The sequence below is a fragment of the Microtus pennsylvanicus genome, chromosome 10 (assembly GCF_037038515.1).
Source record: "Microtus pennsylvanicus isolate mMicPen1 chromosome 10, mMicPen1.hap1, whole genome shotgun sequence".
In the NCBI taxonomy this organism is placed as follows: domain Eukaryota; kingdom Metazoa; phylum Chordata; class Mammalia; order Rodentia; family Cricetidae; genus Microtus; species Microtus pennsylvanicus.
In genome coordinates, this window is record NC_134588.1 from 50,877,344 (window position 1) to 50,891,374 (window position 14,031).

A 14,031-nucleotide genomic window follows, 5' to 3' on the forward strand; every position below is an offset into this window, starting at 1 on the left:
ACATCTCCATGTGATTTCCTTAGGGACTGACTTGACATAGTTTTCTGTAACTTTTTTCCTCTCTTTTTCTGCCTCTGTATTTTCTCTGCATTTGCCATCCTGACCCTTTCTGACTTTCTTGTCTCTCCTTCCCACCCCCCTACTGTGAAATGATGGGGATATCTACTGAGCTAAAGACAGTGTTGAGGCAGCAGTACAAGGAAGGCAATGTTGTGGGTGATCCCTCCATGCACGGGGCGGCAGGACGTATGGTACGTCACGCTAAGAAAGCTGGAGGCCTGCAATGATGGGCACAGACTCCTGTAATCACACACTCCATAACACTGGCCCTGCTACAGAAAGATCCCATGCCCAGAGGATTAAGTGAGTTTCGTTAAGATGGCTGGGGAAACTGAGTGACAGTTGCTACTGGGGCTGCAGGAGATTTGTTGGAGTAAAGGGAGGCTGAGTAGCCTGGCTGGATATAGAGAGCCAATTGACCAGATCTGCATGAGTGCCTGAAGGCAGCAAGGACAGGGAGACTAGGAAGCCAGGGTGCAGTGGGATTAATTGGGTTGTCTTCCACAACAGAGCCAAGCAGACTTTATAGCAGACCCCAGGGGAACCAACAAAGGAATGATTTTGTATTATTCTATTTGACTTGTATTTATTGTCCTTCCTCTAAGGAGTGCCAAGTACTTTCTACTCTTCATACGGTATTCAAGAGTTTGTGTTTCTGCCCTCATCTGGAGCTGCAGATGGGTGCTTCAGATACCAGGTGTTCTGGAGCCACCTCCAAAACCCCAAGTTCAGTCCCCAGGAATTTCCCTCTAATCCACATAAGTCTTTATATCTTCCCATGAGGTAGAAACAATCAGAAACTTGATTTATTTGATGAGCCAAACTCTCAATGAATACAAAAGACATTAGAACACCCTAGTAGTATAGAATCTTCAATGCTCTGGGCGATAGAATCATATGATTATATATTTTGGATATTAATTTTTTTCCTGCAAGTATTTAAGAACCCTCAGATCTGTCTTATTAGAATGCCCATGAATATTGTGGAATCCAGCTGGGGCCATCCCACGTGAACTGTATTTAGTTGGGCTTAATGGATGCTTGAATGTTGTCACCATTGTTAAGGTTTTTGGCTCTTTAAGAGACAAGCCACACCCACTCCCAGCAACCCCTGCCCTCCTCCCACCATCTTAGATCTCTCTCTGTTTCCTCTTGGCGTATGTGCATGTCTCTCTGCTTCCCCCTTTTCTCTCTCTCTCTCTCTCTCTCTCTCTCTCTCTCTCTCTCTCTCTCTCTCTCTCTCTCCCTTCTTCCTTCCTCCTTCATAACCCCCTGAATAAATATTCTACCTCACTCTACATGTTGTGTCTATCATGTCTCTGTCTCCTGCCTGCTGCCACATGGCCCACTGGGGATCTAGCAGGGACCCGCAGCCGTCTCTGCCTTGGGATTGGCTGCTCCCAGAGCCGGCTGCCTACCTACTGCTGCTGGGGACCCGCCAGCATTTTTAAAAACCACCACTTCTGTAGAGAGTTATTATCACTTGCTCCAGTATAAGAAGAACTTCCAGAAATATTTCCGCCACTGACTATGTTGACTCACCAGCCTCCAAAGCTGTAGCAAGTCCCATGGTGCCTAGTACTGGATTTAAGTGGTTAGAATGGAGAAAACAAGGTTTCTCCATTTTTACATAGTTTTTACAAGTTAGACCATAGGATATTCTTTTAAAATTTGCAGTTCCTAGGAAAGACGTTTCATAGAAGTCTTTCTAAGCTTTTCAAAAGTCTTAAACATTTGCATAATATATTCATTATTTTCTTGCTGTTGTGACAAACAACTGACCAAGGCATCTGAAGGAAGAGAGGAGCATTTTGGCTTCTGGTCTGAGAGGATACAGTCCCTCAAGGTGGAGAAGACATATCTGTGTATATGTGAGATAGCTGGCCAGCTGGCCACATCATCGTCAAGACACAAACAGGATGAATACTGCAGATCACCTGGCTTACTCCTTGCTGATTTTTATTCATTCTGGCCCTCAGCTCATGAGATGGTCCCACCCACACTGAAAGTGGGTCTTTCCTTAGTCAAACCTCTCTGAAAACGTCCACATAGACTGGCCACTGGCATGTCTCCTAGGTCATTCTAAATCCAGTCAAGCTGACAGTGAAGATTAGCCACATCACATGTGAAGGCAGGAGACAGCTTGTTCATTTCCCAGTTGCCCAGCCTGAATAAACACACAGAAACTATATTGAATGAAACACTGTTTGGACTGTTTGCTCAGGATTCTTATTGACTAACTCTTACATGTTAAATTAACCCATTTCTATTAATCTATGTATTGGCATGAGGCCGTGGCTTACCAGTAATATTCCGGCAGCAGCGTCTTTATCCTTTGGCAGTTACATGGCATCTCTTTGACTCTGCCTACTCTCTCTATGTATCTCTTCCAGCCTGGCTGTATTCTGCAAAGCCATTGGCTGAAACAACTTGATTCATTTTCCAATAAAAGCAACACATATACAGAAGGACATCCCACATTGCACATGATGCTGCTAATTAAAAATAATTATGAAGCTGAAACTTTTTGAAGTTATTAGTAATAAAAAAGCTCATCATCACTGCAGGAAAAAAGTAAGATTAGCTTCCTATTCTTTAGGAACTGAAATAAAATTGCTGCCATAGGAGGAGGTGATTATATGTTTAATAATGTATGAAAAATGAAGCAATGTAGGGCTGTGTCAGGCAATTAGTAGAAGTGATAGGTTACTCGAAATGTTTATAATGTATGTGGCATTCATCAGCTTTAAAAAATGTATAATTGTGGTTCATTTTTCTTACTAAGTAAACATTTGCTTTTATGCTTGATGTAAAATTTATAGTTTTCTTTCATAAAAGAGGAATTCTCTGATTACATCAGTATTGAGTCTAATGATCCAGAGCTTTCCTCTGGGTGTTGAAGTTGTCCTTGGGAGTCCTGGCTCCTGGTAGCTCGCCTGTGTCCCAGAACAGCTTTCTGTCTGACTGACTGTAAGTTTGGCTTTCTAGTTGCAGACAGATGCACCGAATCGTTCTTTCAACTCCTTTTGCACACAATACAATCAATCCACAGTAGTATCTTATCTTCCTAAGGCCTTTTTCCCCATTCAGTGTTAAAACCATCTGAGATTTAGTGGAGAGCTCCCTAGGACGATCTGATCGTAATTAAAAGTTGGATACTATCTAATTGTCTGAATTTGACCAAGTCAATTTACCTTCTTTTGACCCCAATTTCCTCATGTTGGCGTAATTATGATAGTCCAATCTCTTATAGGGTTATGGTGGGCACTACTTGAATTAAAGGAAAGGTTAAAGTACAGCATGTTTTGCAAATAGAAGAGATTATGTTTTATTTATAGATGCAAAGCAATCATCTCCTGAGGCTTGGATTGTAAGTACTTAACTGTAATGCCAAGTGAGGTGATACTTTCTGCATTTGTCCTTTTGACAATCATAGCCACTTCATGTTTTAGAGGTTTGATGCAAATGGACATGGCACCTTGACTGTGGCATCTGTGACAGGCAGGCCACCATAGATCTCAGATGTGGGAATTATTAGAGGATTGGTGTGCAAAAGGGGGCTCAATTCAATTCAAATTGCTGGTCCTTTAAGGTGAGTAACTCCCATTTCACCGAATCCTCTAATGCTTCTAATTGACTTGAAAGTATCTTGTCTCTCCTTGGAAATGTCACCCAGGCCTTTTCAAGAGTACTTCCAGGCAATGAAGATCAATATGTCGCTTAGGTTAAGCATATTAGGTAGTGACTGACAGCTCCAATGAGTGTATGCTCCAGCTCCTAGTACACCTTCTGAGCTCAGGAGCTGTTGAAGCCTATTCTTATCTATGAACATATGTTAGGAAAACCTGGAAAACACTGTTGAGAAGTAGTGTGGTGCTAGAAACAGTAGTTTATCACAGATGGCTTCTAGGTTTAAGGGGTTAAAGGTCAAAGTCATTTCTAATTTAAGTGGCCATTTCAGGGCACCTGGTATGTTCCAGACACTGTGTTGTACATGCCTGCTGAGATCAAGCTTGCCCTTCCTTGTAATGAGCTTACAGAACAGCAGAGGTAAACATGTACACAAGCTTCTCATTCATGTTAGCTGGACCAGTGGCTCTATGGGAAGTCAGAAACGCTTCCTAGATTCAAGGAGAGGGACATAATGTTTTAACCCTTTGGTATTTAGTTCTCTTAATTTGAACACTAAGAAAGCTTGAGTGAAAAGTAAACTTAAAGGTTGAGAAATTGAAGCATTGACTTACATTTCAGTGCAATCCATAAATGGCTCTTCATTCCTTTTCTTTAACCCGTTGACACGCTTTCCCATAACGTGTTGGTTACTGTACCTGACTTTACTTAGAATGAATAACATCTCCCCATGAACTTCAAGGATAATGAGGTCTAATACTGTGGGAGTTTATATTTGCAGAGGGTACTGTTGGCTTTCGAGGGCAGCATGTGTGGTCTACAGGGAGCATTAATGCTCACCTTCAGTTTTGCACTTAGTTTCTCAGAGGCTCCTTCGCAGTGATTCAACTCTGATGGGTTGCTCTCTGAAGATACAGGTGACCACAAAGGCACCAAAATGGAGACTGAGCATAAAACCTTGGCTTCATGGGTTGGTGCCCATCTATCTGGCAAGATAATGCCTACTGTGGCGTCCTATTTATGGGACTTTCATCGTTAGAAGTGGAAGTGCAGTAGAATGCATACATTCAGATAAAATGTCTTATTTTGGAAATAAGAGAATGGATGTGGGGTCTCACGGGTTGGAGGTGAGGACACAGATCCTTGTCCCACTTTGGTCACAGTCAACTTGACCTTGTTTTCTTCCTCTAGTCTAATCCAGTCCATGCAATGCTGTGCTCTCCCCAACCTGTCCTACATACCTTCAACCAGGGTTTAGGGTTTATGTACATTTACCTCCATGCCAAATTCTGGGTTCTCTGTGAATGACCTTTAGAGAGGAATACTAATAGTGATAGTGAACCTGTCCCAGGCTGCCTTGAAAGGTCACTCTGCTTGTTCCTAATGTCCCACTCCCTCCTTCCTCTCTCTGCCTAATTCTATGGCTCTATTCTGATTCCTCCAATCTCTCCAATGGCTGGCTGTTTTTATGGCTAGCTCTGGCAACTCCATCAGCTCTCCCCATGGTAAGTTTCTGATTTTTCAGATATTTTAACTTTCTGTAAGATTATTATTAGTCATAGGAATAAATATCCTTGTTGTTTATTATTATGTAAGACCAGGTACATTATTTTTATAAATAAAGGGATCCAGGAGAGGTGCTTCTTAAATTTTAATGTTCATACAGATCTTGGGAAAAATAAAACCTTTATCCAGAAGCTGTAGCTTCTGAATTTTTAACAAGCTTTCAGATGATGTTGACGCTCATCGTTCATGGAGTTGGAGTAGCAAAAGCCCAGAGACTCTCACAAAGGGCATCAGATTTGGGCTGAGATGTTGAGGAAAGACGAGGAAAGGGAGTGTTTACTGGATACCTCTGAAGTCAGGAGCATAGGCAAATGACCGTGCTGCTGGAAGCTTGTGAAATTTTTGGTTTGATATTGTAATTATGGTCATCCCTTGATTTCCTCTAGAGTTAATGATGATAGTGATTAAAACTTACTTTGCCTCTTGTTATAAGGGGAAATGGAGGAGATTACATCTTCCTTACATCAACATTAGGAAAGAGAAACCTCTGCCTTACTCTGGGTGGGTCATAGAAGATCTAGAGGACCTGGATCTTCAAGTGTATGCATAGGCAGGAGAGGGGGTAAGTTGTAGGAATCCCAGGATACAGAAGAGTGCTCCTCTTATGGGATCTTTTGAGTTTCCTACTTCCTTCATCTTAGATTATAGGCTCATCAGAGATGGTGGGCTTCAAGCAGAAACCATTTTTCTGTTTTCTATTGTTACTTCCATAAAAATAGAGAGAGCAGCAGTGCTTGGAACTTATTTAGGCCCAACATTATCTTGCTCATTTTGCACAGTAATTGCAAATGGAAGCTGTTTCTTTCCAAGACCCTTCTTAACATCTAATATACTTAAGGTTTTGCTTATTTATTTTGTTTAATGTCTCCATTAAGTAGACCAAAAGTGCAGGACAACCTTTTTCACTGCTTCTCTGCTTCTGGAATAGACCTTATACACAGTAGTCTCTCTATACGTATTTGTCAAGTAAGTGATTCGATGGATGAGAAAGCCAAGAAAGGTTAAGCAATTTGCCCTAGGTTACCCACATGATAAATACTGCTGTCAAAATCTAAACCCAGTGCACTCTACTTTAAAGCTCTTAACCACCCATAGTTCCATAAACCTGCCATGTCCATCATTGTTAGTTGCGCTGTAGCTTTGCCGTTTATGCTCCTGACACTTCAGTCTTTGGGTGGTGAGTTAAGAGCATCTGTGGATACCACCTGGGTACCTAACCATTTGTCAGTGACTTCTGGGAAGTCACAGTGGAGATGCCTGAGAAGCTAGCCTCAGTCATTTAAGGTCCTTGGTAATCCAAGATAAAGGGTATCGGGAGTAAACATCCAGGGTTAGCAGACGAGCAAAGAGTAAGATTTTTCTATAGTAGGCCCAGAGCAACTTTTCTCTCATTAGGGTTGTCACTCATTTAGACTTAGAGGAGAATTCACTTATTTGTTATTCCCTTTGGCTCCCAAAGAAAACCTCACAAGGTTTGTTAACATGTTTAACTCACATGTTTGAGTTAAAGGAGCTGAAGTCTCCAGGAGAAGCAGTCAAGCAAGACTAAGCTATCAAGACTCCACAGACAGAAATGATCCTGTTTTCCATATAGGAATCTTAATGGGGTGCTGCTGGTACTCCTGATGACCGGCACCCATAGCTTTGTCACCAGAGCCTCGGGATGGGATGGCAGTTTTAGAAGGACAGTGGAAAGCACAATAAACACAAATGAGTCTTCTGAGTCAGAATTAGGTTTTTTTGGAATCCTCTGACAGAAGATGAGAGGCACACTAGGCTAAGTGTCTATTGAGCAAGGATGTCAAATCCCAACATGCCCTTGGTCAAGGTCCAGGGAATGGATATTGCATCCTACCCTAACTCAGAGGTAGCAAGTGACCATACCTGACAGGTGGAACTTTCCAAAACTGCTCTAGGGTAAAAGCAGGGACAATGGGCATACAACACTGTATGCGATCATACTTGATTTAAATAGAAAATGCCATGCCGTCAGCCAGCTGTTATTCATAAAGGAGGTTGAAGAAAGTTGTTATTTTTTTCTGGACACAAACTATAACTTCCCATTTTTGTTATTTATTTAGTTAGTTATTTGTAATACTAGTGATTTAACCAGAACCTTATGAATACTGGGCAAGCATACTATCACCGAGATATAGTCTCAGCCTCATTTTGTTATTTTGTCTTACTCTGAGACAGAAGTCATGAGTTATGAAGTTGACATCTCGAAATCACCTAGACATTCATCATATAATTAAGACAAGACACCTTCTTATTGGTTTGTCAGAGATTTACAGCGATTTCTAATAAAATAATCTTTAGTGGTTTTATTCAATGAAAAGTAAAATCCAATGTTTCTTAGAAGTTCTTCAAAATAAAAGCATGGGATAAAACCGGACTCTCTGAACATGGCAAACAATGAGGGCTGATGAGAAGCCAAGGACAATGGCACGGGGTTTTGACCCTACTTCATGTTCTGGCTTTGTGGGAGCCTAGCCAGTTTGGATGTTCACCTTCCTAGACATGGACAGAGGGGGGTGGACCTTGGACTTTCCACAGGGCAGGGAACCCTGACTGCTCTATGGACTGGAGAGGGAGGGGGGAGGAGTTTGGGGGAGGGGGAGAAGGGTGGGAGGAGGGAGAGGGAGATGGGAGGCTGGGAGGAGGCAGATACTTTCTTTTCCTTTTCTCAAAAAAAAAAAAGCCCTTTGAGTCATCCTTGTGATCTATGTATCATCCCTCCTTGCCTCTCTCTCTCTGACTGGTTTCATGAGGTGAGAAGGAAGACTTTTATATTCGTGTAACCCAGTCTAAGGAAGAGTTGCTAGACCTTAATGTTTTAATGACAGCGTTAATTTTCAGATTCTTTCCATGAAGTATTGCAAATATAGAAACAAAAGCACAGAAAGAAACTTCTCTCAAATTCAGGATGATCAGAAACTTATACTTTACCTTCAACTCATGAGCACAGTTTGTAACAAAGAGTTGAGGCATATTCTGCAGAAGGTACATACATCACAACAATCTCCAAAGCCAAATGAAGGCCCAGCTCCATCAGGAATAACGAATGTCCAGGCTGTTTCACACCATAATTTATTTCTGTTCCCCGAGTTCATCACATGATCTGCCACCACTGCTCATTTTCTCAAAAATAATTTCTCTAGATGTCTATGGGCCTCCAGTCCTCATTACCAGGAACAGTAAAGAATTGTCATATCCCCTCAAATAATTTATCCTGCTGTCCACAAATCTCTTCAGGACTCCACAAACAAAGCAAAATGCAAAAAGCAGAATATGGTTGTTCACCAGTGCACTGGCATGTGCTCAAGAACATATGAAGAGAGGTGAATCTAGGAAAGTAGTGGCCTTGGCACTTTAGCCAGGATCTCTGATTTTACATCCACTCCGCTCTAAATACATATGCTGTGGTCTACAGACAGAATCCCTATATTTTTAATGTGAAATCTGCACAAAGGCTTATACAGATTGAGATCAAAAACACTAATGACAGCTTATGCTGGAGAGGATGCAGAGTAAGGGTAATACTCTTCCATTGCTGGTGGGAATGTTGGTGGAAATCAGTATGGCAGTTTCTCCAAAAACTGGGAATCAGTCTACCTTAAGACCTAGCAATACCACTCTTGGGCATATACCCAAAAAAATGCAGATGCATACCACAAAGACATTTCCTCAACTGTGTTCATAGCAGCATTATTTATAACAGCCAAAACCTGGAAACAACCTAGATGCTCCTCAACCAAAAATGGATAAAGAAAGTGTGGTACATTTACATAATGGAGTACTACTCAGCAGTAGAAAACAATGACATCTTGAAATTTGCAGGCAAATGGATGGAAAACCCGTCCTGAATGAGGTAATCCAGACACAGAAAGACAAAAACGGTATATACTCACTCATAGTAGATACCAGACATAAAAAGCAAAGGATAACCAGCCTACAATCCACAAGCAGAGAGAAGACAGGAAAAAAAAAGGAGAACGCTAAAGTCAAGCTGTCCCAGGAAGTACCACAAGATGATATAGAAAGGAGCTAGTTTTACATTTCATACCAGATACTGGAAGGACTGTTGCAAGAAATGCATGTCCAACCCACCTCTATTCATGCTTGTTTCAGAGTCACTGATGTCTGTAGACAGTGCCAAATGGTAGGAAAGAGGCAAAACCCAATTTTATTTGTCTACAATGGCCCGAGTCAAGGTGATTATGTATTTCCTTGCACTGACTCTCAGATAAATACTATGTTAGGAAGAACCAGACAGAGAAAATCATTGTGAAAAATTCGCCATAAGTATCATCAAACTCAATAAAAGCCAGTTTCAAGGATGATGTCTGGGCAATGTTGCTCCCATGTTTAAAGAAGTAAATCAAACACAGCTAGGGAACCCCAGAAAAAAAGTAGCTATAATTGGCATTTGGGGATTTGCTCACCATGGTCCAATCACTCATTGAGTTTCTACTTGCCCAGCTGTTCCGCTTGATTGGAGCTGGTTATGTGTCATAATGAAAGAGTGACCATTAGCTTTGACTGTCCCTCCAACCCTTTCCCAACTCTGTCTTTGATTGCTGCTTTTCCACCAGCCAGAAAATTTAATCACTCTTTTTCCTCGGTGACTGTCCTGCGCTGTCATTCTAAGGTAGCTCATTATTCTGTAATTACTTACCCATTGCTTTCTCATATTTGACTTTAACATAGTTGCCTTTGACGGTATGCCAGCTCACTGATGGCCACATAGTAGAAGCCGAATAGATTTAGAATTTAGAGAAAATTTTGCTTTCAAATATTGGTCTGAAAATGCTTTTAATGTCTATGTACACATGCATGTTTTTGTGTGTCTGTATACACACATATACACACATGTATGTGTTTAGTTTCTTTTTCATGAGCTTGCTGATTTTAGGCAGTTTAAAAAATATTTACTTCACCTTATAGTCTAGTGGAATGGTAGCAAAATATTGAGTTTGGAGTGAATTGAACTTAATTAATAACAGTTTTTAATTAATAAACATTGACACAACATGTTTTTCCCACAATGTTGCACTGCTTTTTTTTCAAGGTATTTGGAACACTCCCTTGTGCACCAGAATAGACTTTTTTTTGCTAAATTTTGCCCCTTTTCTGACAAACCACAACTCCTTAGAAAGCTTGCTTGCGCTTCCCTTTGGTAAGGCATATCTATAAAATTCTGAAAGTTCAGAAAAGCGAGGAGATTGGCTGTCTTTACTTCCGAGTGTCAGACAGTGAGGCAATGTGTTATTTGAATAATGGATGTGCATGACCAAGTAAGACATAGGGATTTGTCCTGTGCCCAATTATCTGCTGGCTCAGCCGCGCTTGTCTTCTGTGCAGTAAGTGCTGTCCTTGGCTGTACGGTGTGGCCGAGGCTCAGGCTCATGAAGGCTTCACTGTTCTTCAGCGAAGGCCAGTGGACCTTTTCATCACGTCTGTCTCTTAAGTATGCTAAGGCATCTCTCTCTTCCCTCTTATTTCCCATGCTTTAGAAGACACAGGGAGATAAAGCCTCCATCTTCCCTGTCTTTGACAGAGAGTGGTCCTGCTGAATCAGTCTCTGAAATTAAGGGGATATAAATGCACCTCAAAGCGGCAGCTGCTGTGTTTTTGTGATCTGTGGGAAATTAATTTCTCATCAGGTGGTGTTGGATTATCCATTTCCCCTTGTACCCTGTCTTGAAGAAAGCCAATAATTCTACCAGGCTGCTGTTACCTTTACCTTTTCTTTTCTGTTTTTCCTCTCTTGTATCTGGTTTTGATTTCAGTCTTGTGGAAAAAAGCCTTTGGCATAGTTTCTTAAGGCTCCTCATTGGAGGTCACTGGATGCTCAAGGATTCCCAGGTCTTAGTCCATTGTCCTTAGCTTTGATTTCTCCTCAACCTATACAACAATATTTTAAATTTTGTGAACAAACCAAGGTGCATGGGAGCAGGAAGAATGAGAGGAGATGTATGCCGTCAGCTTTGGGGAGATTTCTTATATAAAGTTCTGCTTGATCAGCAGCCTTGTATATGGGCTCCTTTGCAGCCTGAGGAAACCATCGGAGGTGCTATAAGGGGATGCACCAGGGTAGAGGTAAGAGACAGTAACACTCTATCAGGTGTTATAATCCCAGCTCATGCTTCACAGGATAATCTAAAACAATTTAAACCAATTATTTTAACTTCAGTGTCTTTTGGGATATATCCAAATTTTTCTCCGGTTTTTTTTTTTTTTGATCTAGAAAAAGGAATCACTAACATTGGTATGAGGCTTCATGACTTTTAGAATGAATGCTTAAAAATATACTATTTCATGTAATTTTTTTTCAAAAAGCCCCTGTGAAATAGGAAAATGGGGAAGTTTTGTATTACCTGTATATTTTCTTTAGCTAGTTTTTGCTTTTTATGCTTATGTATTATGTGTAACACCAAAATAAAATGATTTTACACCAGATTTTGACATTCTGATGTACACACAGAAAAACTGAGGCCCTGGGAGGTGAGTGTCTTAACTACAGCACCAGGATAAACATTAAAGAGCTGAGTTCTCATGCTTCATCTGTCCATAGACTTCCAGTATTAACCATTTGACTTTGAGATAGATGCAGATTTACATATACTAGCAAGAAGTAATACAGAACAACCCACTGCATCCTCTATTCAGCTTTCTCAGGGATCATACCTTCTGGAACTACAATCAATGTTCCCATTTGGGTATCAGCATCCATTACAGCTGTTGAGTTACAGCTGTTGAGATACTCCATCCACAAAAAGATTCCACTCACCTATCCTCTCCGTTTCTGTACTTCTTTCTGATTTCAAGAAAATTATCTAGACAGATAATTGGGAAAATTCTCTGAAGAATAATTCCTGGGTTATTACATCGGTTTGTCCTATTTCATGGTTGGGAATCTTCCCATGGCATGGACATGTCACCATGGTTTAGTTAATCATTCACTTATTGAAGAACATGGGCTGTTTCTGGTTTGGGGTATTTTAAACAGAGCAGGTATAAACATCTCCATAGGGTTTTTCTTAAAAGTTTTATTTTATTTTAAATTATGTGTTTTGTGTTGTGTTGTGTGTATGGTGTGTGTGTGTTACATTCACATGAATGCAAGTGCCTATAGAGGCCAGAGAGGGTGCTGGATAACCTGGAGCTAGAATTGCCTGAGCTGTCAGCCTCCTAGCACAGGTGTGGGAAACTGATTGAACTTGGTTCCTGTGCAGCAGCAGCAGGTGTTCGTAACTGCTTGGCCATCTCTCTAGCCCATTTACCCAGAGTTTCATGTGGACATATGTTTTCATTTCCCTGGGATTAGTGGGCAGAACTACACTTTCTGAGTTATAAATAGCTTCATGTTCTCCTCCCCCCTTTTAGGAAATGCCAAGCCATTTTCTAGAGTGGTTACAGCATCTTACATTTTCACCAGCAGTGCATGGCATGAGTGATCTGCTTCTCCACTTGCTCTCCAGGCTTTGTTGTGGCCACTATTTTTAATGTTAGCTGTGCTGGTGTGAGCCATTAGTCTGGTGTTGTTTTAATATGCATTTCTCTCATAACTGATGATATTGGACATTTTTATGATCTTACTTGTGTTTTTTCTTCTTTAATGAATTATCTCTTTATGTATTTGCCTGTCAATTTGATCCCCCCTTTTTTTACTTTAGTGTTGAACTGAAGGCCTTTTATATTCTCTAGATAGAATATGTTCTTTAAATAGGCCATGTGGTCCACACAGCATTTCTCAATCTGCAGAGAATAAATTGTTAATTTTGATAAAGTCCAATCTGTGAATTTTTCCTTTGGTGTATTGTGTTTCAGTGGGAAGTCTATTAACTCCTTTTCTAACCCTAAATCCTGATGCTTTAGAACATTTAAAATAATCTAATTTATTGTTTTGTATTTTATGTTTAGGTCTATGACCTGTTTTGACATGGATTTTCATGAGCTGTATGAAACTTGAATTGAAATTCTTTTGTTGTTGTTTGTTTATGCCAATAGGTATATGGTTGACCCAGCAACATTTGCTGTACAGTCTGTCTTTCCTTCGTTGAATTATTTTTACACCTTTGTCAAAAATAAATTGGACATATTTTGGTAGGCATATGTTTAGTTCTCCTGTTACATTTTGTACTGTGATGAAACACCATGATCAAAAGTAACCTGGGGGGGGGGAGGAATTATTTGACTTACATATTACATATCAAGTTACAGTCCCTTAAAGGAAGCGAAGGCAGAAACTCCAATGGAGCAGGAACCTGATGCAGAGGCCATATGGGATTGCTGCTTACTGGTTTGCTCATCATGACTTGCTCAACCTTCTTTCCTAAAGTATACAGGACCACTAGCCCAGGTACAGCATTCCACACAATGGTCTGGGCCCTCCCCCATCAATTACTAATTGAGAAAATGCCCTATAGACCTGCCTAAAGACTGATCTTATAGAGGCCTTCGCTCAGCTGAGGCACCTTCCTCTCAAATGACTGTAGTCTGAGAGAAGTTAACGTAAAAGTAGCCAGCACACTATGGAAGAAGTAGCCTCAACTGAGAAACTACCTTCATCCAATTGGCCTGTGGGCATGTCTATAAAGAATTTTATTGGTTAATAACTAATGTGGGAAGGGCCAGGCCTCTGAGGATGGAGCCACCCATGAGCACATGGTCCTAGTTGTATAAACAAGCAGGCTGAGTAAGTCATGCAGAGCAAGCCAGTGATCAGAGCTAATCTCTGCCTCAGGTCTCACCTCTAGGGTCCTGCTTGAG